Raw genomic sequence first — 16276 nt, 5'->3', positions numbered from 1 at the left:
TCGATGGTTGTTCCAATCGAGTGGAAGAGAGATAGATGCGGCGCAAGCGTATAATGAGCTTAACGGGACACATCGTAACGGGACAGCGTGCGTAACGGGACACTTTTTAGTGCGTGCAGCCGGCGTTCATCGATATATTAGACGTTGTCACGTCAAAATGGTTGTTCAGCTTCAACTTCAAAGACGTTACACCAGCCTTGGGGAAGAACTTCGTGGCTCAAGTCGTGCGTGTGTTTCTAATCGTGTTTTTGTCGCGACGGACCCTGCAGTTAGGAGTTTGTTGGGTCGAATTTGGACGCACCCCCTATTCGTAGAGACCGGAAAAAATTTCGCGGGTTCAATGACCTTCAGGATAGACTCCAATACCCTCTACACACTCGGGCAAATGCCAACTGTTCATTGGCTGCTGACTTGTGAGTCGTCTCGACTGGGTGGTCTGTGATTCGACAGTTCTATGAGTGAGGGTCTCTAATTGGCCCCTCAGTCCTCCAGATTAACAGTGAAACCAATGGCAGAAGCAGCACTTAGGTAAAATTATTTGAATTTTAGCAAAACACGAAACGAATCCGCGAATTTTTCAGGTCTCTACCTAATCGGCGGCTGGGGATGAAGAGTTCGCCTTTGCGGGAGCGATGCAGGTAGCGCAGTCTATCTAGTTGGGGGAGGGGGGGATTGGGAAGGGGTTGGGTGGTGGGTGATGTGGGGGGGGGGAGGGGGGAGGGATTTGGCTCAGACTGCCTCCACGCGGATGTAGGGATACGAGGTGGTTGCCCCAGTTACAGAGTTACTCTAACCTCCGGCGTACTGCGGAGTAATTCGCGAAGTGGGAAGTGATGCTGGGTGCTTCGAACAAATGTCGTTCACCGGAAAATTAATTCATTTTGGTACTTTAAGCCACGTGTTTTTTAGGTTATTTTCCTTTCATTATTTTTTTACAGTCCTGTAAATTTATCTCAATATCTCTCTTGCACTTATTTTTTTTGTCGCAAATATTATCATCAGAAATTAACTAAGTTTTTTATAAAAGCGGTATCGTGTGTACTCATAACTGTATTCACTTGCGGTTGAATCTAAGTGAATGTCTGGTTTAAAATTTGAAACCGAACGACCACAATAGCAGAAGAGCTTTCGGAATCAATTTTATGAAACGGCCTCTAAATGATAATAATGAAACGAAAATTAAATAACCAATAAGCTGTGTACGACAGAGCCTTAAGTTAATATAAATATACCTATTCTCACGATTTTTTATACTATGTTTTGCGAAATTCCTGTAATTATTTGTTTTATTCCAGTAGGGAACTTATCCAATGGAAACACATTTTGGTACTTCTTCCTCAAGTTACGAATTTTGCGATCATGTTTTAATCTGGAAGATAGGGTATACCGATTGGTTTTGTTGAAATAAAATAGTTGATAATTATTTCAAGATTTTTGTTGTATGACGTGATTGATGGATATAAGTTACACAAAAGAAAAAAATTTCCTCTTTTTCTACATAATTGGCATGATTTTGCCAGTTAACAAACTCGACTGAATGTACACGAAATCATGCGCCGCCGATGCCATCTGTAACCGGTTGTAAAGATGTTTCAAATTCAAAACTTTTTTTTTTCTAGCAATGCTCGTTACATACTTCACTCACTTTAACTCCGTCGTTACCTACACATTTCCGTTGCCTTGCGATTCTGACATTACTCCACCTGCTGTGTGTATGTATATAATATATATATACATATACATATACATATATATGTATATGTATATACATGTATATACATATATATACATATATGTATATATATATATATATATATATATACTAGCTGCAGTACCCGGCTTTGCCCGGGCTGAACACCGGGTGATATATTGTCCGCGAGTTACAGCAAAATGGATAGCGATATGTCCAGTGTGGTGGACATTAAGAAATGACACATAATTACTGTTTGTGTATCTGTGACCTATGGTTTTCTGTTTACCCATGGCGATCGGTTGAAAGGTTTAGAAGTTGATGCGCTACAGCGCCATCTAGCGGCGAGTTACAAAAAAAATTGTTAGCATAAAAACCTTCTCCATGATAAAAACACTTCGATGTGCCAACTTTCATGGCGATCGGTCAAACAGTGTAAGAGTTTATCGACGACATACATGCCAACATCCAATTATATATAAGTATTCTTATATTTCGAAATTTTGGGGCTTTCACTTTTGCGGAAAGTGGATGTTCAGGACCTCGAATGGTTTGGAACACTCCATCTCGAAAGAATAGATATTTGAAATTCCTGAAATTGTCGAAATTTTGGGGCTTTGTTCCCAGAGGGGGGCGAGGGGTTCGAGGACCCTGAATGGCTCGAAAACACTCAAAATCGAATGAGATATAAAGGAATATAAGAATGTAGGCATTTACTGTACTCCTATCTACCATAATAACAATATTGACAAATAGAAAATATTAGTAGGCCCTACCCACCTATGAATAAATTTCGAATAAATTTATAAGTTTAAGAATTTATGTACCTACATAATATTAAACTTGAAACTATCCACACAATAAAAACCTAAGAATGTTAGTGAAACTATTTTTTTTATTTATACCTAAAATACGTATGTTTCCAAAATGAAACAAAGTATAAATAATGACCAATTTTACAACAAAAAAATTGTACAACTCGAATGACATTGAAAACATACACGTGAAATTTAAAAAAATTATGAGTGCCCTAGGTAGGGAGGAAAAATATATATAGAAGCAATTAAATTTAAAAAATGGGTGCGTGTACTTAGGTACGCGCATGTGAAGTTATACTTCTTTGGCACCATTAAAAAATAGTTTTTAATTGCATGCAAAAATATTGCGTGGAGTCCCTCCGCGTGGAAGAAGGGAAACTTCGTAATGTGGAAATGAAAATAGGAAGGGGTAGAAATTGATTTTTAGTGAAATAATATTGTATCAAATCAAACTAAAAAATAAAGGAAATAAATTTGTAACGATTCATAGATTGATCTTCAGAGAGAGAGAGAGAGAGAGAGAGAGAGACCTATTAAATGTCTATAAAACTAACTTTTTTATGAGAGCAGATTTTCATTAAATATATCATGAAATCATTCAACGATAAAACCTGTTTATTTAATCAAGCGGACGGGTTCGCCCCAAGGAGAAAATAACGCGGCGAGACCTCGTGGACATAGAGAAATGACACACTCACTATTTATGTGTCTATGAAACATGATTTTTTTTCTGCAATTTAAATTGTAATATACAAAAACGATATTGAAAATTGAAACAAATATGGCGACACTACAAACTGTCAAGAGCTTTTTTTTCTTACTCTCTAATTAGTTCCTTACAATAGCAAAACGTAACGTAATGGCTTGAAAGCTATTGCTCGGCAGACATAGAGGAATGACACTAACAATTTGTATATCTATGACACACATTACATTTTTTAGTTTTTTTCTTAACTCAGAATCGAGATAAAGTATCCAATTGTGAATCTAAACCATCCTCGAATCCCCGTGAACTCAATCAAAAAAATTTCATCAAAATCGGTCCAGCCGTCTAGGAGGAGTTCAGTGACATACACACGCACACAAGAAATATATATATATATATATATAAAGATGTGTGTGTGTGTTGGTGTATGTGTGTGTGTTTCACTAAAAAAAATATTTCGCGGGTGGAAAATTGGGGGGGGGGGAGAGAGAGAGAGAGAGAGAGAGAGAGAGAGAGAGAGAGAGAGAGAGAAGGCAGTGTAACAGCCGGGGATGTTGTGTCATGACACTTCCTCTCGTCGGCCGGTTCGCCGAAGACAGCCGGCTGTCTCCTGCCTCGCGGCCTTCGCAGTCGTCGTCCTAACAGTTATTGGCGTTCACAGACCCGTCGATAGCGCTGCTGCTCACAAGGCCTCTTGGCGAGGTGGAGGGGTGCCGATACAGCCGATACAAGACGCTCTCAAGCACTGGTCATGGGGAGAGGAAGGGGGAGAGAGATAGTGAGAAGGGGCGAGTGAGAGAACGTGGGGAGAGAGAAGGGGGAGAGAAAAGGTGGGGAGAGAGAGAATGAGGGGGGAGAGAGAGAAGGAGGGGGAGAGAATGAGGGGAGAGAGAGACTTTACGTCGATAAAGTTAGCAGGCTTTCACGGCCATTGTTTTATATATATAATTTTTTTTTTAATTCTAGCTCGAATTTTCGGACACCATACTTATATTCTTCAATGGTTCCACTTAACCTGGGCAAACACGCCGTATGTAGGTATGTACAGCTTCGGTAAAAAAAAAAAAAAAAACACGCAATTCGAAAACTGCTCAATACATCACAGTGGCACGTTTCTCCGAAAATCACTTAACGATACGCTGTGGGCGGATGAGAAATTCTGTTTACGTATTTAATTTTTAAACTTTACTTTTTTTTTTTACAAGAGTGAATATGGGTAAAATTGCGTGTTATCGGAATTTTTTTTTTTTCAAGTGTGGAACTCCCGGTACTGGAACGTGAAAGAACTCGAGGGAATTGCAGTATACGTCTTTATCTTCATTTCCCCGCCATTTAATGTTATGGTTACCTCCCATATCTCACAGATGCCCTGTGCGCGTCAGTTCAGAGGCGATACCGTGCTAGAAGCACCAGCACTTATTATTAGAGACCGGAAAAATTCACGGATTCATTCGGCGATAGGCTAAAATTAAAATACATATACCTCTTAGATGATTTTGCTATTGGCTTACTGTTCATCTGGACGAATCTCAACCAATTATAAACCCTCAACCAAAGAAGGATCGAATCACAGACAAACCAGCCGAGACGACTTACAAGTCGGCAGCCAATGAACTTGCATTATTTGCCCAAGTGTACAGGGGAATGTGCAGTCTATCCTGAAGGCCATCGAAACCGCGAATTTTTCCGGTCCCTACTTATTATTCCACCTCACTAGCACAAATACACTCTTGTCCAGGCGGACCTATTCCTGAATATTTATTTACGCCAATACTTATGAAACTGACTGCCATGGTGTTTTAAGTGCTTATATGTTCATTGCATCAGAATAAAGACGGGTTGTGTTGTTTCATATTTTGCTGTCACGGATTTTATTTATCTACACGTATATCTTAAAAATTTGAAGATAAAAAAACTCTTTAAATAGTTTTTTTATAGTAGAAACGTTAATCTTGAAAACAAAGATATATAATATAACCCTTGTAGCTAGTCCCGAGAAACAAAAAAAAAACAACTGTAATCTTCAAGTTTTTGTTTTAGTTGCGAAAATTCGAAAACTACATAATGATTAAATTCATAGTCTCCATCTAACCTGTAAATAAGAGCAACATTCACTGTGACTGAACGAAATAAACTGTGTTTTAACATCCAAAAAACTTATGGGGCATCGGACCAGGTTACCAATAGCAATAGATTGTTATAAAAAAAATCTCATCTATAGTATGTAGGTCAACACTAAAGTGGGTTCCAAAATGCGAGGTAACTTTATTTTCAAAATAGTCATCATAATTATTTACAGTGTGAGGCAACCATTAGTTAAAATATTATTTGTAACACAACAAGGGTAAATGTTTAAATCGGTGATGCATCCACATCACTTGTGTGTGATTAAATAACTAACACGTGTTTCAAAATTCTCTCAAGTGTAGGTATTATATGAGGGGTTTTGCTGATTCCATTGAAATAAATGTGCAACAAATGTAGATTTTAAAAAGCCGACTCGCAAACGAACAAACACGAGCCAGGTTTCAATAGCAACTAAGCGGCTTTAATTTTACTAAAAAAGTGTTTAAAAAAATTAGATACTATTGCAATAAGCTACGAATGAGGATGATACTACGGCCATTCAAACATTATACTATTAAAATCATTTTTTATTTAGTTTGATTTATTTATTTACAATGTAAAATTTTTGTGAATAGAACAAAAATATTCATGTAAAATTACAGATATTTGCAATTTTGCACATTTACACGAAAACAACTGTATCACTACAAAATAGTGTTCTCAGTAATAATGCGTTCGGATTCTTACCCGGGAATGTATGATTTCTGTTGTCCCAGTACCTCCAATTGTTAAATTTATTTGTAAACGGTTCTTTGAATAGCTTTTCAGTATTAACTGCTTATTTTAATAAACATAATAAAACCAATTATTTTATTTTTTATTATCTTTTCCATGGTTATAAAATGTTTACTTGAATGAAACTTCAATTAAAATATAAAACGTAAGCGCAAATTTTCGTAAGAAATACTCAGTATTATCTGGAAAACCTATTTAATGCCTGCAAAAATAACCATAGCCATGTGCTGTACAAAGTTACAATCTCTATCTTGTAGTGTCGCAAACTATTTCTTGGCAAATGGTTTACAAAGGAATCTTTTGTAAAGGTATAGAAACCATTTTTCCTGTTTAGTAGGTAAATATTTAAAAAAAAAAAAAAAAAAATATGCAGCTTCTAAGAAAACAATGTTGGACCGAGTTCTGTTAGCCGTGTTTTTCCACGAAAGCGAAAGCCATTCCATTAACCATATGGATGGTACATCCAGTTACATTAAAATTGAAATTGTGAAAGTATTTTCATTCCTGCAGCAGTTGTTAAAAATTTTCGGAGTATATTCTTTGTTATTTTACTTGCTTCGAGTTGAGTATTGCGAATAAAATTGCGACATTACTCTAGTCCGCGCTTATGTATTATTGAACACTTGTTCACAAAAACAGTTTGCAATTTATGTATCGAAAGTGCATCGGTCATGTGTTCCCCTGTGTCTGAGAAGGAAGTGCATTCATAAATCACTAAATTGGATATTTTACGATGCGTGTTTTTTTTTCAATTAAATACCGTTTTTAATTTAAACCACTACAGCTTCTTAAAAACATTTTTTCTCAAATTTTACCGTTCTCTAAAAGTGTTACCGGTAATACCAATTCCCCAAATGTCACTTGCAAAACATCACATGATGTTTGATTACGAAAACTGACAACCACGCGAAATTGTTTACAAACAATGTTGAATAAAGATACGTATATCAGCGCAACTGTCACATTTTAAGGCAAACACACTTAACATGGCATCATAAAACGGAAACCATAATACTTTGTTTTACCTGCGATATTTGTTCGAAAAAAGTTTTTATATAGGCATAAAACGTGTACTTACGTGTTACATGAATATTTCCTGTAGCTTATTCGCTTCAAACTTACATAAAAATGTTGTTACATTGACCGGTGGTGTGTCTAGTTGAAGCGTAATTGCAGCTTTCATAGGTAACGTCGTTTGTCATGTTTTCCTCGGAAATTACAGAATCCGCCCAGCATTTGCGATAGAGTCCTTACTTCAGGGCGATTTAGCTCTGTGCAGTTTATTTTAAATATATTTGCTTGCATTGTGATAAATATTTCAAGCTTTATCATAGCATTATTCATTATCAGTTCCGATAGATTTAAAGTCAGTTCATTATTAGAGCGTACACGTCATATAGTTCACTGAAGCATTTGCCCGATAGCCAAATCCACTGATTGGATTAAATGTAAAATATAACAGTTTTTTCACATCACCCAGTAATAATTTAATTAGCCAAGGTCTTTTTAATTTCTAAAAGTTTGGAAGTTTTAAATGAGCGGTGTCATAACTGTCCCCTTAAATTTACTGACAGATTTAATTAGCGACTTTATAAAGCACTAATTCTTTATTTCTTATAATTTTGTGTATGCATAATGCTAGTCTTTCTTGGATAAATAATGTTATAAAACAAGCATAGATTATGCATTATTTAAATATTTATTGATGTGTCTGGCACTGAATACAAGGTGACACAAAGGCGAAGTTCGTCTCCTTACAGCTTTAAAAAAAATAATCAAAAGACGTAGAAAGAACATTTATAGTAATATTTGCCCCGTTTATATACTCTATATTCATTACGTAAGTTCACCTTTATACCCATATTTCAAAGGACTTGCCAATTAACAACTTGATTTTAGTGAACTTTGCTAGTTTTCTTTGCATTATGGGCGGCTAATTAACTTGTTTCTAAAGTGTTTCGGGAGTTCGGGGTGAATATAGCTATTCACTGCGTGCGACTCCGTGGAAAACGGAACTAATGCCATCTTAATTAGGTACAATGGCAGTGCACGATGAATCAAGCTTAAAAGTGCCGCCCATAAATTGACAAAGCTACGCAATACTTATATAATATCGAGGAAAGATTGGAAACTGTATAATTTTAAGTTTCAAAAGGCATAGTTACTATAACTATAGACCGGAAAAAAATCGAGGATTCCTTTAGCGATGTACTGAAACTGTAATACTTATACCTAGAGACCTGAAATATTCGCGGGTTCATTTCGTGTTAAGCTAAAAGTCAAATAATTATACCTAAGTGCTGCTTCTGCCATTGGTTCACTGTTAATCTGGAGGACTGAGGGCCAATTAGAGACCCTCACTCATAGAAGTGTCGAATCACAGACACTCAGTCGAGACGACTCACAAGTCAGCAGCCAATGAACAGTTGGCATTTGCCAAAGTGTGTAGAGGATATTGGAGTCTATCCTGGAGGTCATTGAACCCGCGAATTTTCCCGGTCTCTACCTACACCGCACTGCTGCGTCTGCTATTGGATCTCCGTCGATGTGGAGACTCTCGGCCAATGAGAAACCCTCGACCAGGGAAGTGTCCTATCACAGACCATCCGGTGGAGACGTATCATCATGAGTCAGTAGCCAATGAACAGGTGGCATTTTCCCGAGTAAGTACATGACTGTGGAGTCTCTAGAGGTCAAGCGCTGGCCTATTATAACGGCTTGCGGTATAAACAGGATTATGTTCCTTACCAATACTTAGCGTTTATACAGCCAAACCTTTTGTAAAATATAATTAGGACACCACTTGAGATATTTGAAAATAAATTTTCTAAGAATTTCCTAGCTAGTTTTCGATACCTATCTCTTGCGTTAACAAGAAAAAGTAGTTTAATAACTTTCGGTGACCCACAGACTTGAGATATTTTGTAGGTATAACTAATGCCAAAACTTGAGTCTTAAGGAATTCTGAGAATACTTAATGTATTTAAAAATAATTAAAAGTATATATAAAAACAAATAAATTGTATGCAAAAAAAACCTCATAAATATTTAAAAAATTATTTTATTGTAAAAATGTTTAAAATATAATTTTTTTTAGAATAGAGGAAAAAAATTGTTTTGATAACTCTGAAAGAGATACCTAACTTAATATAACATCGATTATAACTCAAATAATCGTGAAAATTAACCAGTTAATATTATAAAATAACGCAATATGAAGCTGAAAGTATTACAATATTTTGCTGCGAAACGGTCAACTAACCCGTCAGAGACGGTTACGGCTAGTATACTATAAAAAGACTGCGTTATTTTAACATAAACTCGTAAAATTTATAAAGATTTTTTTCCTTGTTAGCAATGCAACACGGAGAAGAGCAAAAATTGTGTATTGCAAAATGTGTATAGAATACTTTACGATAAGGTGGCTTACATCACTTAAACGTCACACGTAACAAGAGATGCAAATTTATTTTGAATACGGAAAGTAAACAGTCTCACAATAAGCTATTTAACTAATTATTTGTAGGGGCATGCACTTTTCGCGAAAAGATTCCGAGACCAGCTGAAAGTTAAAACACTGTAGCATCGTCTGTGTTTCGTGATTGGGTGAGCATCTTTCAGGTACATGTCTAAAGTCCGTACAACCAATCACAGCAATTCAGTGCGGAAGCAAACGCGTCCCGAGTGGCTCGGTCAAATAAGGCAACGACTCTTCTCTCGCAGACGGCCGCCAATAACAAGGAGGAAACCGCTGGTGTGGCTATACCTTGTTGCAGTCTAGTAGGCGTTCAGATTTTTTTCGCGAAAAATGTCTGCTCCTAATTATTAGAGACCTGTATAATTCGCGGATTCATTTCGCGTTAGATAGAGTCCAAATACTTTTGACATTATTTTGCTTCAGTGATTGGGCCACAGTTTATCTGAAGGACTCTGGGCCAATGAAAAATCTTTAACGGAAGAATTAGCGAATCACGATCATTCCAGTCAACAGGTGTTACGAGTCGGTAACCAATCAGCAGATGTAATTTGCAAGAGTGCATAGAGGATCATGGAGTCTATCCTTTAGGGATTTGAAATCGCGAATTTTACAGGTCTCTACTAATTATTTGTCAATGACATGCACTCACCCCGTACACTTCCTTGTGACATCCATCATGACAGCCACACTTCACTTGATTCCTTATCGGCGTGACCAAAGAAGAATTAGGCAGCTCCTTGAGCCGTTGTACGTACCTGCAGACAACATTTGAAAAATCAGTACAGTTAAAACCAGTAGAAATAATTTTACACGAAAAGAAATATTTTTATGACTATCCATGAAGAATACACTGCAATCGAGGAAAAAAAATTCCTTTCGGCACAGCCTACAGGCGTAGGTAGATTTCTAAGTACCTATTTAAGAATACTGGAAATATTTTCGAAACTTCTGGAATATAAAAATCTTTTCTCTTTAATTAACACTGATATTGTACAAAAATATTTTTTTTTTTAATTTTTAGTTTGTTTGCAAGTAGTAAAATAAAAAATACCGAATCTATTCCAAAAAATATATGTATATGTATATATGTATATATTTTTTCACTGTTATATATATACACGCGCGCGCGCTCTCTGTAATACTCCCACTCGCCGCACAAGCCGGCATGTGGTATATACGTGTGTTAAAATTATGCTATATATAATTTTATATAAGTATTTTAGATATCACAAATTAAAATATTCTGTTCCAAATCCAGTCTACCTGAAACTTTGATCCTTTGCCTTCATATCACCACAGCTTTCGTTGGATTTATTTAAATGTGAAGGCCAGCTATAAAAAAATGGTTGGAGATTGACATTACTTTGAACATCAATTTTTTTACAGTGATTATAAAAAGATAACGTGCTCCGTTTGAAAAAAAACTTGTATGTATCTACCCGTGCGAAGCCTGGTACCACAGCTAGTGTCAAATATTTGGTTAATTGATGGGCTTCGAACGTCTTTGAAGCAACACCGTTTATTTGCATAGCGTTTACCCTTCTGTCGCTTCGGAGCTCCTGCCTGGGATAAATACCGGCAGTAAACCACGTAGTAAACCTAGCTCGTTCGTGGAAGAGCAAACAGGCGTGGACGGTGGGAAAGATACACTGTAAAAACAAAATTTGTACTTTTACAAGAAAAATCTTTAGAAACTCAGTTGCCAACGGTCTCAATTGTAAAACTGCTTTTTATCATTTGTAATTATTAAAAAGCTCTGCCTTGCAGTTTTACAAGTTATTGTCGTTGGCAAACTGGGTTTCCAAGGATTTTCCTCGTGAAAGTGCAAAAGAAAATTAATTTACAGCGTGAAAGGCGTGGGCGTTCCATCGAGTCGAGGAATAATTAAGAGAGAGTGCTCGTAACAAGTTTTCCCCGCGAGGGGGCAGATTCCTTTCTTGTTTTACCTACGAGGCCATTGTTTGGGCGTTAAGATACGCCCGCCGGGAGTTTTAACTGCCGGGGCATAACAACCCACCCATTTTATGAATCAGCTTATTATTTTTTACAGCTTATTCCGAGTGGCGGTCGTGTACAGGGAAATACTTTCTAAATCAGTTCCAGGTACCTCACACAGGCCATGTCATTATTTTGAAAATACAGTTTTAAAACTTAATTCGGAAACAAGTACCTACTTCATACACATCAGTCCTCAGCGTATTCTTAACAATTTTTTTTGTGTGATCAATATCCCACTCGGATATTTTCAACAATATCAAATCACATGGATCTCCCTGAAGCTTTACACACCGTGTGTGTGCCAGTGTAGTAGTTGTAACACAAAGCATAAATGCCTGGGTAAGAATCCCAACTCACTATAAAAGTGATACAGTTTTTTCATGTAAATTTACAAATTTACAAATATCTGTAATTTTGCACGAATATGTCTGTTCAATTTACAAATTTAAAAAAAAAGTTAAATTAATGGTGAGAAAGATAGGAACCGAGCGACTCCATCTTGTCTATAAGAGTTTCTAGGTAATTAAAATGTTATACATATTATTTAATTTTCCAAAGTTTGGTTTTATTAGAGCATAGTATACAATTTAATGGTTTGTCTGAAGGTAACAATGACTGGCTGCTACAATTAGTTTTCCACGTTAAGTCATTGGCGTTTCGTATTTGAATTCATAGGAGCACTCATAATTAGGTGCATGCAATCTGGGGAAAATATTTCCAGACCAGCTGTGTTTCATGACTCTGTAACATCTTCTGTATTCCTCGATTAGCTGAGATATTATTATTTTTCCCCCTTTTTTTACACTTTGTTAGCAATATTCACTGAATTAACCAGGAAATTTAGCACTCACGAGAGCAAGCTTGTATGTGAGTGCATCTCAGTCACTTCAAATTACATGCGGTATTTTGAAAAATGTAAACATTTATAAATGTATAATAACTGAAAAAATAAATATACAATTATTTCCTGCGCATGCCTTACGTCAGCACACGAGCCAACAGCAATTTTTTGTGAGGATGCGATGGATTCTCTTGGAGTTTACCGCCAATCACTAGGGACCGGAAAAAATCACGGGTTCAATGATCTGTAGGATGAACTTCATAGTTCTACGTACACTCGGTCAAATGCCACCCACTCATTGGCTGCTGTCTTGTGAGACGTCACAACGTAGCAGCCTGTGATTCGATAAAGCTTTGGTCGGGTGTTTCTCGCTGGGCCAGAGTCATCCAGGTGAGTTGTGAGCCAACAGCAGAGGCAGCAGCACTAAGGTATAACTATTTGTATTTTAGCCTATCGCGAAATGAATTCGCGAATTTTTACGGTCTCTAGCAATCACAAAGACGATCCTCTGGCGCGAGCATATTTTACCGCAGCGTAGCGAATGTTAAGGTTTATTTTCGCGGGAAAAAAAAATGCCTGACCCTGCTTGTAAACTAATGATTTAAATAAAACCACCGACAAAAGAAACAAATAATTCAGGAAGCTACAACGCCAAAGGTGGCTGGGTAGTTTAACCGTGAGACACCGAGGGGTTTAAGACAAGGCACGGGGGGGGGGGGGGGAGGTGGATGGCATGCGACGTTGCCACTTCTCATGCGAGCGTTCGGCGCGTAACTGGTAATGAGCTACGATCCGATAGGGACGGCCCCCGAGGGTTCCGGGAACTGGTGATAGCGCAAGGGTTTCCCCCCGCCCTCCGCCCTCTCTTGACGCTCACGGAACCTCCGAGAAGGCGTCGGGCTTTGCGATTTGGAAGGTGGGGGCAGGGGGGGGTTTCCGAAGAGAAAGAAGAACCGCTGCGCTGGGTTAAAAATAACGTTAACAGTCTCGACAAACTTTCCCTTTTTTTTTTTCACTGCGCACTGTAATTTTTATTTTTGTAACTGGAACATAAATATTCACGTGTATATTTGTTCATGCACATTAAAACCAACCGTCCCACTACAAAATAAAGTTTTCGCAGTAATACTGGGTTCGGATTCTCACCCGGGCATTAATGCTTTGTGCTGTCCCAGTGCCTCCAATAGTTAAAACGTTTCCTGAGAAGCTTTACAGTATTGACTACGCACATTAATAAAAAATAATAAAACAAAATGAAGTCCAATTATTAATACCCGATTATCCTTCCAATTGTTTTAAAAGATGCTTTAATGAAACATCAATTAAAATATAAAATTATGCGCCAATTGTATTAACAAATACTCAGTATTATATTAACAAACATATTTAAGATATGCAAAAATTATCCTAGCCATAAATTGCACAAAATTACAATATATTTGTTGTAGTATTACAAACTATTTCTTGGATAATGGTTTCCGAAGGAAACTTTTGTAAATGTACATAATGTTTTTTTTTTCCCCTGTGTGCAAAAGTTGATTTTTCTCTGAACCCTAACTGGCCTCTGCTAGTTTGTTTGTGAGGTTTCAACGTCTTTTCGAAGGCTGAAGAAGACGGGATAATTCAATCCAAGGTCACAGTTGTCTACTGACCGTCTGCACGCCTACTCGGTGCTCACTAATTTCGACTCATGCTGGGATCAACAACCGCCAACTATCCCCAACAAAACACAATGCATCAGCGAGCACACCACCCAGGACTGTTCCACAACTGCCACGCAGAACTCTTCCACGACTACCACCCAGGACTCTTCCACAACTGCCACCCAGAAGAATTCCACAACTGCCACCCAGGACTGTTCCGCAACTGCCATCCAGGACTGTTCCGCAACTGCCACCCAGGACTCTTCCACGACTGCCACGCAGAACTCTTCCACGACTACCACTCAGGACTCTTCCACAACTGCCACCTAGGACTTTTCCACAACTGCCACGCCGAACTCTTCCACAACTGCCACCCAGGGCTCTTCCACAACGGCCACCCAGGACTGTTCCACAACTGCTACCCAGGACTCCCACAAATGCCACCCAGGACTCTTCCACAACTGCCATTCAGGACTCTTCCACAACTGCCACCCAGAAGAATTCCACAACTGCCACCCAGGACTCTTCCACAACTGCCACCCAGGACTCTTCCACAACAGCTGCGCTCTCTGTCTGGACTAGTTATTCACATCAGTGGGATGATAGCAACCGACAATGGCACCAACTAGCTGTTCCTGTCTGGTGAATCTGTGCACAGAAAAAAAATATATGTACTTTTATATAAGATTTCATTGTAAACCAGTTACCAAGATATAGTCCGTAACACTAAAAGCAAGATATTGTAATTTCACATAACACATGGCCTTACTCTTGCTCGCGACCAGGGCCGTGCGGAGGTCTACGTTTCCGTGTCGGTGTGTAGCGGGCCCCTGAGCCGCGATCTCCCGTGGACGCTGTGTTGGCGTGTCCCGAGGCAGGGAGATAGCAACTGTCAGGAGAGGACAAGCCGTGTCGCAGTTGAAGCCACGTTCTGCCTCCGTGCTACAACTCTCGGCACATCGCGGGGAAACCGTGCACGAAATTGTGAAACAACCTTGTGTGTAATTTTGATAGATTTTTATATATTTATATATGTGCGAAATACCACTCACTTACTCATCACCAGTCTTCTTGGAACTATAAGACCGACAAACTTGAAATTCGAAAGCTATGTTCCAAATGCTAAATAAGCATGCAGTAAGAATATAATTTACGGAAATAACCTCCCAGCAATCCGAACGTGGTTGGGGTTGGTGAACTGACAAAATCTGATTCATTACACGCTTTATATTAGCTTCACCTGTATGTTTGTATGTTTGTAACCGACTTCTTTGGGTGCGATTTTGACCCACTTTAAACAGCCAGATTTCAATCAAACTTTGTAGATTTATCGAGGACCGATGACAATACGCTAATTTGATAAGATTATTCCATTATTCAATTTGCAAAATAAGATTTTTGTTAATTTATATAACTTCACAATATTTAGTAGGCTTTGTTTATATCGCGCCAAAGACAAACTGAAAGAAAAGAGTTCGCACATTGTAAAGAAAACCATTTCGCTCATGTGCGAACTCTTTTCTTTCACATTGTGTTTGGCACGGTATAAACAAAGCCTACTAAATATTGTGACATTAAATTAAATTAAAAGTGAGAGTGGGTTATGATTATTGTAAACAACATACTTTCTTGAAGAGAATATTATTTATATTTGTAAAAATATGAAAAAAATAAACCTGAAATAAGGGCTTTAAATGTTTTTTCTTACGTTAAATAGAGAAACACAATAACGTCTTTGTTTCATTTTACCAATTAACCAAGAGTGAAACATTATTATAAAACAACATTTTCTGCAAATATTTCACGAAACATGGAAAAATTGAGGTTTGATTTTGCTGTGAAACCAACAGCAGATGGGAAATCAAACACCATATGCATAACCTCAATAGTTACACCTGATGGGCAGATTTTTGAAATTCCACTCGAACACCAACTTGCAAATCTACACCAAGCAGTTACAAATACTCCAAACTATGCCAAGGTCAGTAAACCATTAAATAAAAGACATCAAACACGGAAAATATGGATATGTTTGACAGATGATGTATCAAAAACATATCTGGATAGAGAGCAAAACTTACAGTTTAAGGATTTTTACCTGGAAGAAATTGAGGAAAAAACAAAAAGTGCTGAATCTATACCTAGTGGATCAAATAAAAAAATTGGAAAAAACTGTTAGAAAAAATCTGTCAATAAAATAATTATAACTATTGACAACAATTTATTGTGTTTACAAGGAG

At 37.7% G+C, this 16276-nt stretch overlaps 1 protein-coding gene across 1 annotated transcript in view; it reads right to left on the bottom strand.

The window, feature by feature from the left end:
• The window catches only part of LOC134538240 (tyrosine-protein phosphatase Lar), a 1248834-nt gene that overhangs the window by 1064117 nt on the left and 168441 nt on the right, over positions 1–16276 (bottom strand). The window contains exon 2 of the mRNA XM_063379387.1: positions 10204–10309. The gene's annotated coding sequence lies outside the window, so the exon portion shown is untranslated. The remainder of the gene's footprint in view (positions 1–10203; positions 10310–16276) is intronic.

The sequence above is a fragment of the Bacillus rossius genome, chromosome 13, assembly GCF_032445375.1.
Source record: "Bacillus rossius redtenbacheri isolate Brsri chromosome 13, Brsri_v3, whole genome shotgun sequence".
NCBI classification, from domain to species: Eukaryota; Metazoa; Arthropoda; class Insecta; order Phasmatodea; family Bacillidae; genus Bacillus; species Bacillus rossius.
Note: the sequence above shows the minus strand (reverse complement) of the source record. Positions and strands in the feature narration are given on the sequence as shown.